This window comes from Vanacampus margaritifer, chromosome 20 (assembly GCF_051991255.1).
Source record: "Vanacampus margaritifer isolate UIUO_Vmar chromosome 20, RoL_Vmar_1.0, whole genome shotgun sequence".
In the NCBI taxonomy this organism is placed as follows: Eukaryota; Metazoa; Chordata; class Actinopteri; order Syngnathiformes; family Syngnathidae; genus Vanacampus; species Vanacampus margaritifer.
The window spans coordinates 13,235,875-13,248,816 of NC_135451.1; the positions used below are offsets into that span (position 1 = coordinate 13,235,875).

The 12,942-nt window shown below is 41.3% G+C and overlaps 1 protein-coding gene across 6 annotated transcripts in view; it reads left to right on the forward strand.

Moving 5' to 3' along the window:
- The first annotated feature begins 4,694 nt into the window (after positions 1 to 4,694).
- The window catches only part of kiaa1217 (KIAA1217 ortholog), a 77,379-nt gene continuing 69,131 nt past the window's right edge, over positions 4,695 to 12,942 (forward strand). For 5 of the 6 annotated variants that reach the window (XM_077554886.1, XM_077554892.1, XM_077554887.1 and 2 more), the window contains exon 1: positions 4,695 to 5,745. The gene's annotated coding sequence lies outside the window, so the exon portion shown is untranslated. The remainder of the gene's footprint in view (positions 5,746 to 12,942) is intronic. The other variant, XM_077554898.1, reaches the window with a different exon arrangement.

The following is a 12,942-nucleotide window of genomic DNA, read 5'->3' on the forward strand; positions in this document are numbered from 1 at the left end:
GAATATATTTAAATGGGGTGTTTCTATAATGTGGATTTTACTAATGGGGTGGTCTGGAATGTAACCCCAGTGATGGATGGGAGAGATTACTTTTTTGTTTGTTTTTGTTTTGTACTTGTTCTGAAACGCCCCAAGATGCCACCATAGTCCTGTGTAAATATGAATCGGTGTCAAGGAAGTACGTGGAAGTGACATCTCAGCTGAGACCAATTTTGTCTGTTGAAGTCTATCCTGGGTTGTTAATTTTCTCAACACAAAGCAAAAAAGTCAACAATGGCTCGTTAAAAAAAAAAAAAAAAACCTCATAGGTTGTGACACTCTTAAGTCAGATACTCAGGGTCCCTATTACCGAACCGAAATTCCTATTGGTATAAAAAAAAAAAAAAAAAAAGAAGAGTTACAGTACACTAAAAAGTTGCTGATAGAATATTGATTGCTTGTTCTGGTGAGAAACTGTTGTTGCTGTGAGGAGTCGTGTTGCCTCCGTTGGTGCATAAAATCAACAAACTTGATGATGCAGCAATTTCCCATAACGTGTTTATTAAGGCCTGTTTTATAGATTTTTTTTTTTTTTTGGCGCCGTAACGTATCACTGAGAACGATCGCAATTGGAACTTTGGTTTGCTGAGCTGCGGCGCCGGCACACGCACACACTTTCCTTTGCTATTGTCGTGCATCTCTGTTGGCCTTGCAGGGGGGGGGGGCCTCCAGTCACTGAATCGGTGGCTGCTGGTGAGTAATGACTCATGGTATGGCGGGGGGGGGGCGCTCTGATGGAATGTCTGAGAGAAAACCCCCCAGGGGCAGGCAAAACATCTACTTTAATCCTCAGCAGGGACTATGCACCTCTAGACGTCCACCCCCACACACCCCAGATGCTTCCTTGACACCCCACACTCTTTTTTTTTTTTTTTCTCTCTGTTAAAAAGACACACTTTACCTTAATGTTACCTTGTGATAATGTTCCTAAAACATACCATTTACTGTATATATTGAACACATCCATCCAACTCTACACTCTCATTTGTTGACACCCACGTCACTCACCATCTCAGGCTCCACCTCTTAGTAACAGATTTTTTTTATTTTTTTATTTTTTACAGTAGAACGTGAATTATGGTAGACCAAGTGGAGAAAAATAACAATTTAGGTGCTCTACGCTCCCAAGAATTCTTGAATAGTGAGCTGCAAACAGGCACCGGTTCACTCGACTCACTCACATATTTTCATCCGATTACATCATCCAGCCTCTCACTTGCTCCAAATTGAGCACACACAAAAAAAAAAAAGTATCTTTCATTAGGCTTTCATTCAGAAAAATGGAGTTGACATGAGTCAGCTATCCTGCTCCAAATCTTGCCGGTAAAGCTTCACTAAAGAAGGTCCATCTTTGATCATATATCCGACGACGTTTCTGTTTGCGCTCGTAGCACTTTTTTTTTTTTTTTTTGGAACAGTCCACATTGTCTGTGGTGGGGTGAGTCGCTTTGGAACCTGCCGCCTTAATAACTCACAGACTGAAAGGTCAGTTACAGAAATACCACACCGGCATCCTTGACAACACACAAGCCCGTCATCCTAATTAAATATCACGGTCACCCATTTCTTATAACTTTGTACATAGTTCGATTAAAAATATATATTTTTTAAAAATACAATGATTATTGTTTCTCAAAGTTGCCCTACGACCACATACCATAACAGCAGCACCGTTCGCATCGTCTTAAATCAACACAGCCCAGAGTAAAGCACAGACAGTAAAAGCAAAATTGGTGTTTTTGTGGTTTACGATTTTCCGTTCCTGCGGCGGAGACGGAACCCAAATTTGTACATCGGAATGCGGCGTGGTTTATCACCGATGCGGGTAAAGTCAGGATCGCACTAAACAGTTGCATCCGAAACTCACGCTGTTCGCTAATGCTAACACTGCAGCTCTGCTTACCTTTTAGTTTTGAAGCAAAAGTGCTCCCGTGCAATCGGCAGCCATTGCTTGAAACAGGGATGTGATTTTTCCGCTAATTCGCGGAATTCCCCTTTTTTTATCTCGCCCCAAAAAAAAAAAATCCGATTTTTTTTTTTTTTAAGTAGTTCATTGTGTATGCACTTGACTCCGACAGATAACATCTTCTGCTATAACAAAGACATTTGTGGTATGCTCTAATATGAGTTACTTTTCATTTGGTCATGATACAATTATTTGTTCATGAAATTTGAACTCTTCAACATTATTTATGTGTTAATTTAGTAATCACATTAGTTAGATATGATGATATTCTCAGTGATAGTTTTTAAAAGCAAAGGCAGTCCAATGTTTTTGAATGTGACTGATTTTGAGTTGACTAAAACTGCCATTTTATATGGGATAGTTCAATATACATTGAAAATTTATGCTGGACCTAGCTGGGTGCCAGCGGCCCCCAGACCCCCGGCTAAATTTTCAGATAATTTCACTTTGGTCAAATCACATCCCTGTTGAAAAGACAAACCCTAGATTCGAGGAATCATAACATCACAGTTTGTCGATATTTAAAAATGGCTCACTTGCGGACGCATTTTCAAAAATAGGCAGCTGACAAAATGAAATAAAAACACTCGGCTGTGTAATTTCAAGCGAGCATTCCGGTGACCCAACAATTTGCATACAAGCAATTAAAAAGCAAATAGACCAAAACATGACATGCCTGAGTCATATGTCAACACCAGGCTTTATGATTTCGTATAAAGATGCATTTCACGATCTGTCGCACTTTGCGAAAACGCAGTCTCAACTCGAAGGCTGAAATTATAACCTTCTCTAAATGCTCTGCTATTTAAAGCCTTTGAACTGGGCTCTGCTTCACTTTTGTATACGATACAGTAAGAAGTGGCTTAAAGGCTGGGAGGCTTCCAGTCCACACAGAAGGCTTTCATCTCCTCCTAACACACACAAATAGCAATTTAACCGCACTGAAAGAATTTGAGTAAAACCCATACGCAGTCGTCGTGGTCGTGGTCGTCCTCACTTTGAGGTAATCCCTGCTAGCATGTTGCTAACGTAGCAGAACCCAGCCTGCCGCAAATCCGACACCGTTTTTTTCCCCGATATCCAATCACACGCTAATGGCGCGCTCGATCCTCCCCGCGTGCACTCCCTCGCTTCCCAAAATCTGTCAGCAATGCTGCGACTCCCGTCAAGTCCTTTTTGGAATCCCAACGTGTCATTTCCGAGGAACGTATGTAGGTCAATCTGCTTTGCCTCATCTAAAGCCAGGCAGATATGCGGCCATCATATTAATATTACGTAGCCATACAGTCAGTGATGCTTGTTTGGAGGGCCGCTAACATGCTCTGGAAAATTGATCTTCACATTACAGTGTAGTATGAGCAGCATTCACAAAGTGTCAATTCAACACTTTAAAGAGTTAAATTTACCGCTGCGTCCAAGTGAATTTGGTCCTTATCGGAATTGGCGTTAAAGTAACTCTTTGCACAGTGTAAAAATTTAAGTGTAAAATTACCTCAAAAGTGAGTAAAAAAAATGACACCGATTAACACCGCACAGTGTTAATACAATTTAACACCACTGGCTAGTTAACTCTGGAGAGAGTAAATATAACTCCCAGTAGTGATATTTATTTACTGCGGTAGGAAATCAACTCTTCCTTAAACACTTCATTGAGTTATAGAAGATTAACACTGGAGACTCAAATAACTCTGGTGAGTGTTAATTTTATTTCTGTTGGGTGTATAATATGGATGAATGGAAAAAAAGTAACTCTTTCCACAGTGTAAAAATTTCAGTGTAAAATAACCTCAAAAGTGAGTAAAAAAAAAAACACCGGTTAACACCGCACAGTGTTAATACAATTTAACACCACTGGCTAGTTAACTCTGGAGAGAGTAAATATAACTCCCAGTAGTGATATTTATTTACTGCGGTAGGAAATCAACTCTTCCTTAAACACTTCATTGAGTTATAGAAGATTAACACTGGAGACTCAAATAACTCTGGTGAGTGTTAATTTTTATTTCTGTTGGGTGTATAATATGGATGAATGGAAAATCAAACTTTGGACATTCCCTGCACACGCACATTTTCGGTCCCCAAAGGGTTCTGCTAGTTCCAGGACAATGCTGGCTAACACTGCACAGTGTTGATCCAATTTGACACTACAGGTTTAACTCTGGAGAGAGTGAACATGACTCCTAGCAGTGTTGATTATTTACTCTATTGTGGTTTAAAAAAAAAAAGAAAAATAAATCCTCAAACATTCTTTATCACTGCATTGAGCTATTTAAGATTAACACTGTTAAGTGTTAATTTTACACACTGGAGTCAATCAATTTTCAAGAGGTATCCTGTCACGACCCGTCTCTCGAGTTCATGAATCCGAGCCTCGGCAAAGCGCACGTTTTCCAACCCCGCGACTTCTATGAAATCCTCCTTTCACGTGGAAAGTTGCCCCACCGGCGACTTACTTTGGCAAGCGTCTGTGCGGGTTTGCGTGCGGGCCAAGCGTTGGCTCCGAGCAATTTGTCAAAGGAGTCAAATGGAGAAGCTGTGATCTTCTCTTCCTCATGTTTCTCTTTGAGCCAACTTCTTCTCTTTGCACCCCCCTCCCTCCCCATCCCCCCTCCCTCCTTTTTTTTTTCTTTCCTTGTCACAGCTGATGTTTTTTGGCGCAGCAAATCCCACAGACCCGCACGCCCCGCACACGCGCTCGCCTGCTCTCCTTTTTTTCGCCCGCTTTTTAATTCTCCGCAAATTCCACCAGCCGAGCGGAGGGCGAGCGCGCGCGTGAGAGCGCCGTTCCCGTGACTCCGCTCGCCGTATCGCCACCTGACACGTGAGGAGGAGCGCCGAGCGTCTCCAGGGACAAGAGACCTAAAGAGTGCATGATGGATGGAGGGAAGCGAAGGGGAAGGAGTGAAAGCGGCACGGGAGCGAGCCCGGGGGATCGAACCCGAGCGACGCGCCGATGACGCGGAGCGGCGCGCTCACATCTGGAACCGCTTCAGCAGCTGCACCTGAAGGAGGACTTTTGCTTTTTTTTTTCTTTTTCTTTGTTGACCTCGTTAAATTGGAATCTCTCCGGAGCGCCGGAATGCTTGAGCAACTGAAAAGAAGAGGATGTAAGGTAGGAATGGGAAATCTCGGATTCTGAAGGAGTGAATAGGAGGAGATAATTCTGTTAGTTTTGGGGAAAAAGCTCGTCGTGCGACTCCACAGGTTTGTTTTGGAGAATGATCCCAGGAGGCCACGCCAGGAGAGGAGACCACCTTCCAGAGAGCTAATAACCCCCCCCCACCTCCTTCCCTTCCCAAAAGTCCCCTCCCTCCACCGGCCTACCTGCACCAGTCCCAACACGCAGGAGGAGGGGGGGGGGGGGGGCCTCGGGGAGCTCTGAGAGTCCACAGGACACAAGCCCCAGAGACAGACTGAGATTCACCGAGGCGGGATGTCAAAAACCTCCAGGCTGGCCCGGCCCCCCTCAGCCGGTGCCGGATCCAAGCTGCCCTCCCCCAGGAAGGAATGCCCTGGCACGGCTTCTTTGGCCCGGGTGCAGAGTGTGGGTGAGAAGCTGATGAGGGCGGGCACTGACGGCGTGTTAGCAAGGCAGAAATCACTCGTGGACAAAGCACAGAGTGAAACTCAGGTGGAACGAAAGGGCCGAGGTGAGGCTGGACCCGCCATGGAGTCGAACCCGCCGAAGAGTAAAACCAGTATGCCGAAAGCGTCCAGTCAGCATCAAGGCTCTGTACACAGTAAGTCATCGTGTAAATATCATCTTGTATCATGCAGTCACTCTGAACCTTGAACTCAAGCCTTCTCGTCTTTCAAAGTTGACTTTTGAATTGCTTCCTTTAACTCTGGCCATTCGTCATTCTTCTTACCCCGAAGCAAAGGAAATTAATTTGTCGAGCATCCGCTGCATCAACTTCAAAAACCGCATTAGCACACTTGTTGCTACAGGTCCTTCCAAGATGTTCATTAAAACTAGAGAATACAATTTCGACTGAAATTGCGTCTGAGGGCTGAGTGAAAAATCGTGGAAGGATTTGGAATGATATTGAATGACTTGGAATGATCTGAACATGTTGAAGTTGGACTGGTTTGAATTGGAGGAATGTAGAAATTAGAGACTAAAAAACAACAACTTGATTTTGGGCTTTTTAAGGAAATTATATATTTTTAATAATTTTTGCGAAGGATTTGGAATGATATTGAATGACATGGAATGATCTGAACATGTTGAAGTTGGACTGGTTTGAATTGGATGAATGTAGAAATTAGAGACTAAAAAACAGCAACTTAATTTTGGGCTTTTTAAGGAAATTATATATTTTGAATAATTTTTGCGAAGGATTTGGAATGATATTGAATGACATGGAATGATGTGAACATGTTGAAGTTGGACTTGTTTGAATTGGATGAATGTAGAAATTAGAGACTAAAAAACAACAACTTAAGTTTGGGCTTTTTAAGGAAATTATATATTTGGAATAATTTTTGCGAAGGATTTGGAATGAAATTGAATGATCTGAACATGTTGAAGTTGGACTGGTTTGAATTGGATGAATGTAGAAATTAGAGACTAAAAAAACAACAACTTAATTTTGGGCTTTTTAAGGAAATTATATATTTTGAATAATTTTTGCGTAGGGATAAGTTGAACTGCTAGAACGGTTTGAATAAGCAAAAACAAAATAAAACGTTAATTTTGGGTTTTTCATTTAGAAAATTTGGGGAAAAAAATGCAGTAGGAATGAGCCGAGGTGGAACGGTTTGAATCCATCCAAAAAAAAGTAGAAATCAAACGAGACCAAAAAAAAATCCTAATTTTTGGCTTTTATTTTGAAATTTAAAAAAAAATTGCTGTAGGCATAAGCTGAGCAGTTTCAAGCTGGAACGGTTTTAATTAGTCAAGTTTTTTTTTTCTTTCTTCTTTTATGGTAGATGTAGTCCTGTAGTACAACTGCTCCATTTATAGAAGTCGTTCATGTGTGGCAGAATTTCTATTTGTCAGTTGACTGGTAAACTTTTGACACAAAGAAATCAGTGTTTGCTGTAACCGCGTGTATGCTTGGGGTGAAAATGAAAAAGAAAGCATTTCCGCTAAAAGAAATTGCAGCAACTGTTGCTGTTCCCCAGCGCGGACACTGATTACGAAGGGAAGTTGGTGCGCTCTTGAAGAAAGGACTCTTATCATTCCCTTTCGACTCTCTCACTCTACTCCCAACTCTGCGGGGCGCCAGCTTTCACTGTCGTGTCGGGGGTCGCACTCACGTTAGGAATCTGGCCAAGTTTCCAAATCTTCTGTTAAGTGTTTGACTGACGGATCGTATATCTTCCTGTCAGCCGCTCTCAGAGAAATCGGCGGAGGAAGGTCGATTTTCGTCTTTGGGGCGGATGGAGTCATAGTTAAGCGAAAAGAGGTGAAGTTAGTGAGAGAGTGACAGAAGGAGGTCAGGAATGTGAGCAGGGCATGCTGGGGAATCAACAGGTCTCCAGCCCTTGCCTGTGCGTGAATCCCTCCCCGTGGTTCGAAAAGCCTGCTTATGGGTTACAAGGGGGCAGGTTTGTACTGGAAACCAGATGTTCTCGTGAATTCAAATTAGGCGCGTGTCTCCTTTGTGAGGGTCGTCACTCCCCACATTAGCCCATCTTCATTTGCTTTCTCCCACTCGCATTTCAGTTCCTCTATAAGGATTCTTAATTTTTTTTTTTTAACTTAGTTTTGGGTTAACACTGGCTAACACCGCACAGTGTTAATTTTAGACTTAGAGTTAAACTTAACACTGTATGAGTGTATTTGGTCCCTATCAGATTTGGCGTTAAAAAGTAACTCTTTTCACAGTGTTAACATTTCAGTGTTCATTTTTACTCTGTTTTGTGTTAACACTGGCTAACACCGTACAGTGTTAATTTTAGACTTAGAGTTAAATTTAACACTGTTTGAGTGTATTTGGTCCCTATCAGATTTGGCGTTAAAAGGTAACTCTTTCCACAGTGTTAAAATTTCAGTGTTTATTTTTAGTCTGTTTCGAGTTCACACTGGCTAACACTGTACAGTGTTAATTTTAGACTTAGAGTTAAATTTAACACTGTTTGAGTGTATTTGGTCCCTATCAGATTTGGCGTTAAAAGGTAACTCTTTCCACAGTGTTAAAATGTCAGTGTTCATTTTTACTTCGTTTCGTGTTAACACTGGCTTAACACTGCACAGTGTTAATTTTAGACTTAGAGTTAAATTTAACTCTGTTTGAGTGTATTTGGTCCCTATCAGATTTGGCGTTAAAAAGTAACTCTTTCCACAGTGTTAAAATGTCAGTGTTCCTTTTTACTCTGTTTTGTGTTAACACTGGCTAACACTGCACAGTGTTAATTTTAGACTTAGAGTTGCATTTAACACTGATTGAGTGTATTTGGTCCCTATCAGATTTGGCGTGAAAAGGTAACTCTTTCCACAGTGTTAAAATTTCAGTGTTCATTTTTACTCAGTTTCGTGTTAACACTGGCTAACACTGCACAGTGTTAATTTTAGACTTAGAGTTGCATTTAACACTGTTTGAGTGTATTTGGTCCCTATCAGATTTGGCGTGAAAAGGTAACTCTTTCCACAGTGTTAAAATTTCAGTATTAATTTTTACTCCGTTTCGTGTTAACACTGGCTTAACACTGCACAGTGTTAATTTTAGACTTAGAGTTAAATTTAACACTGTTTGAGTGTATTTGATCCCTATCAGATTTGGCGTTAAAAGGTAACTCTTTCCATAGTGTTATAATTTTAGTATTAATTTTTACTCCGTTTCGTGTTAACACTGCACAGTGTTAATTTTAGACTTAGAGTTAAACTTAACACTGTATGAGTGTATTTGGTCCCTATCAGATTTGGCGTTGAAAAGTGACTCTTTCCACAGTGTTAAAATTTCAGTATTAATTTTTACTCCGTTTCGTGTTAACACTGGCTTAACACTGCACAGTGTTAATTTTAGACTTAGAGTTAAATTTAACACTGTTTGAGTGTATTTGATCCCTATCAGATTTGGCGTTAAAAGGTAACTCTTTCCACAGTGTTAAAATTTCAGTGTTCATTTTTACTCCATTTCGTGTTAACACTGGCTAACACTACACAGTGTTAATTTTAGACTTAGAGTTCAATTTAACACTGTTTGAGTGTATTTGGTCCCTATCAGATTTGGCGTTAAAAGGTAACTCTTTCCACAGTGTTAACATTTCAGTGTTCATTTTTACTCCGTTTCGTGTTAACACTGGTTAACACTGCACAGTGTTAATACAATTTAACACTGCCGTTTAAATAACTTTTGAGAGCGAGTCCCAGCACTGTTATTTGCGGTGGTAGAAAATCAACTCTCACTCCCCTCATGAACACTGCATTGAGTTATAAAAGATTAACACTGGTAAGAGTTAATTTTTACGCCCTGCTGTGTGTATAAAATGGATGAATGGAAAATCCAACATTGGACGTTCCCTGCAAATGGACTTCTCCGGCCCCCTCAAGGTGCCCCTCCCAGGGCACGATGGCAGCTCAATGAAAAGAGCTACGGGGTCATGTACAAGGCAGAGACAAAAAGAGCAGCTGACAGGTGACATTTCCACGGTGTGAAAGCTTGAAAGCTGACCGCTGCTTGACACAAGGCCCAATTTCAGGCTTCTTTGGGAGTTATTCAGTCCCAGGAAGTAGAATAGAAGGTCCGAGTCTTACTTCATTCCAACAAGGTGTGGGCGAGCAGGCCCCAAAGATTTCAGCTTTGTGGACCTTGACCAAAGGATTGCTGTTTTCATTTCGCTCATTCTCGCTTCTCATCTTGCTCAACTTGAAAGTGACTTATCGGCGTTATCGTGCCCCATCATGCAAGGGTTCGCTCACATGACGCGCCGAAGATGGCGGGGCGGGCGCGTTTCTGCCATGAAATCATCTCTTTGTGAGCGACTTGAGATGGTGAATCATCAAAAGCATGCCGAGAACGTGCTTTTGTCAACTCACGTCTGCAACCGTTTGTCACCGAGCAAGTCGTGGCGCGATTCAAGGATTTCATTACACAAGGTGATGACAAAAGGGTTTTACATTTCTTTTGTTCCGGACAATTTTTAAAAAAAAAAATTAAAGAGAAAAGTGACGACAAAAGGCTTTTTAACTCTTTGACTGCCAGACGTTTTCAGAAAAGGGATGCTGTGGGTGGCAGCCGATTTAAGCATTTTTGACTGATCTTTCAAGGTCCACAGAAAATTATGTGTTTGGACTATGGAAACACACATACTACCAAATGGAAGATTGTACTCTCATCTTTCATCAGAAAAAAAAGTTTGTTTCTACCTTATTCCGTTTTTCAGTAATCAACAATAGAAAATGGTTAGTTTCACCTCTGTTTTGAAAAAAAACGTCTTTTAACGTCTTTGGCACTCCCCCATAGGATTTTATTAAACGTTATTTAACGTTTTTGGCAGTCAAAGAGTTAAAGAATAAAAAATATGTTGGAATCAGACCGCTATGGTTTCCCCCAGTGCTTTTGTAAGCTTGGCGGGCGCCCCCCCGCTCGTCGATGAATATAAATCCCCACATGTTGCCTTGCCCCATTGACAGATATTTTCCTGGTTCAAAAATTTTGTTCTGGGGGGGAAACAGTAGCTGCTATCTTTCTTTCAAATTGGCTTTAAAATTTTTTTTTTATTTTTTGACATCTTTGACTTCCCACCTGCAACAAAAGAGACCTTTTCAAGACCTTTTTCATTCCAAATGGGACAATACATTCCCAGCAAGAAAAACCCAGTGAGTCATTAGAGACATAAGATTACAGTATGTGGGCTAATGGTGCGTTCATGGGCCTGCAGTCTGGGTTTGCAAATGAGTGGACATGACTCATCGCTCCAAACAGAAACAGACGAAAAAAATCGGGCCGCTGAGCAAGAAGAAAGAGTTTTGCTTTTTGTGATCACTCACGAGTGTGTATTGTAAATTCTCCCTTCTGGGACTGCAGTGTTTTTCTTCCGGGGGTCTAATTTGCAGTGTTTTTTTTTGTTGTTTTTTTTCTCTCTCTTTGGCTCCCGAGGCAAGAGACACCGTCGAGGTGATTGGCTGCAGCTGTAGAGTGAATCAAAAAGCTTAATCTAATGGAAGACCACCATGTTGTTGAGGCGCCATTTGTTGAATTTCAACTTTGGGGTTGTCAAAAGTTGTGTTTGGATTAGGCTGGATGGTGTTCAAAGGATTTCCTAACAGCCATTCAAATGATTATTATTATTATTTCTTTTAATAACGCTCTCATTCACATTTTCAAGCCAAGTACAGTCCTCAGGATTTATTGACCTTCTGCAGACATTTTTGAGTCTGCATCGTGATAATTTCCCTTTTAGACATTACTTTTCAGTCTTTAGATGACCAAGAGACAATTCTGTTTTTTTGTGTGGCCTTTTCAATGTTGCAAAAATTAATTTCAGATTCCACTGGGATCATCGCATCAACCTTTTATTTTGGCACAGGACTTTTGCTTGTGATCATTTTTAACTCATTCACTCCCGGCCATTTTCACTGAATTTTGACTGATGGAACCTGCTAAAAGAAAGATTTAGAGTCTCTTCTTTTATCAGAAAAAAAAAAATTTCTATCTGTTTCCGTTTTGCAGCAATTAGCAAAAGAATATATAGCTAAGTTTCATCATTAGTCACAAATGTATGTAGAACTGTGAGTAGATGAACTTTTTTTTTCAACATGGCCCTGGTTGATCTCTTTTGTTCTGCTGCCACCTGCTGGTCGTTTGTGTAATAACTACTATTTCTTCAACCGTTCTTTGCAGTTGAGAGGCTGCATCAAAGCCTTGTGGAAAAACATTAAAATAAAAAACGTATAAATATGTCTTTGGGACACCTAACACTTTTAAAATAGAACATGTTTATCCGTTTTGGGGAGCAAATTAGTTAATCTGTACTATAGAATTTCCACTCTGAGGATGATAATAAGGTATCGTTAAACCCATTATATGGACTGGAGGCATTTTTTCTTTTTCTTTTTTTATTTGAAGGAACAAAATGAAGAAACGCATGTTTATGACAGTTGCAGTTGATTTTAACACAGTGACTTCTTGGGTGTCAAATTTCACACCGCTTGTGATTTGTGGCATCCTGCAAGAATCAACATTTCGCTACCATGTCGGGAAAATGCCATCTTATCTTCGGGCCAGTGTTGAAAGAAGCTCGTGTCCTTGAATCGCTTTGACGGTTGTGAAGCTCACGTCAGAAAACCAAAGAGTTTACAAGCCCCGAGGCTTTTTTACTGAGAAAATAAAGGCCCTCACAAACAGGATGCATAAAACGAGGAGTGTGTGTCAGATTTATTCCCGACGCATTGCACTTGGAGCAACCGCGGATAAAATCGACTTCCTGCCCACCTTTGAATCTCTCTCAAATGTGTGACGGCGAGAAGTTTTCCCCAGCCCCTTCACGTAATTGCTCCTCTGGGCTCCTTCTTCTTCTCGCAACTGCCAGCCAGCGCCCCCTGCTGTGCAACCAACGGGGTTTGGAGCTTGTAGTCTCGTGTAGAGTTACGTCAGTGCGCCACAACGTGACGTTTATACTTTTATCCCTTCGAGCGTGACTTGTTCAATTAGTTGGTGGCTGAGAAATTCAGACTCAACACCCAGATGGGTCTGACTCTCAACTTCTCACATCCCTTTTTAAACCGCTAGCAACATTGATTTGGGGATTCCATTTGCTCTTCGATCAGGGGATTTTTTATTTTTTTTAAGATTAAGTCAGTGGTAAGACATTCAAGCTTGTCAACGAGACAGCTGAGACGCCTCGTTGACGCAGCGTTTCAGCACGGTTGCGTCGCTAAGCTGCGGGGGAGAGAATGCGGAGGGGGTGGATTTCTAGCTGAGCTGATGTTAACAGCCGGAAATTTAAATTACTTCAGAAAACTGGGAAACATATGGTGACATCCCATT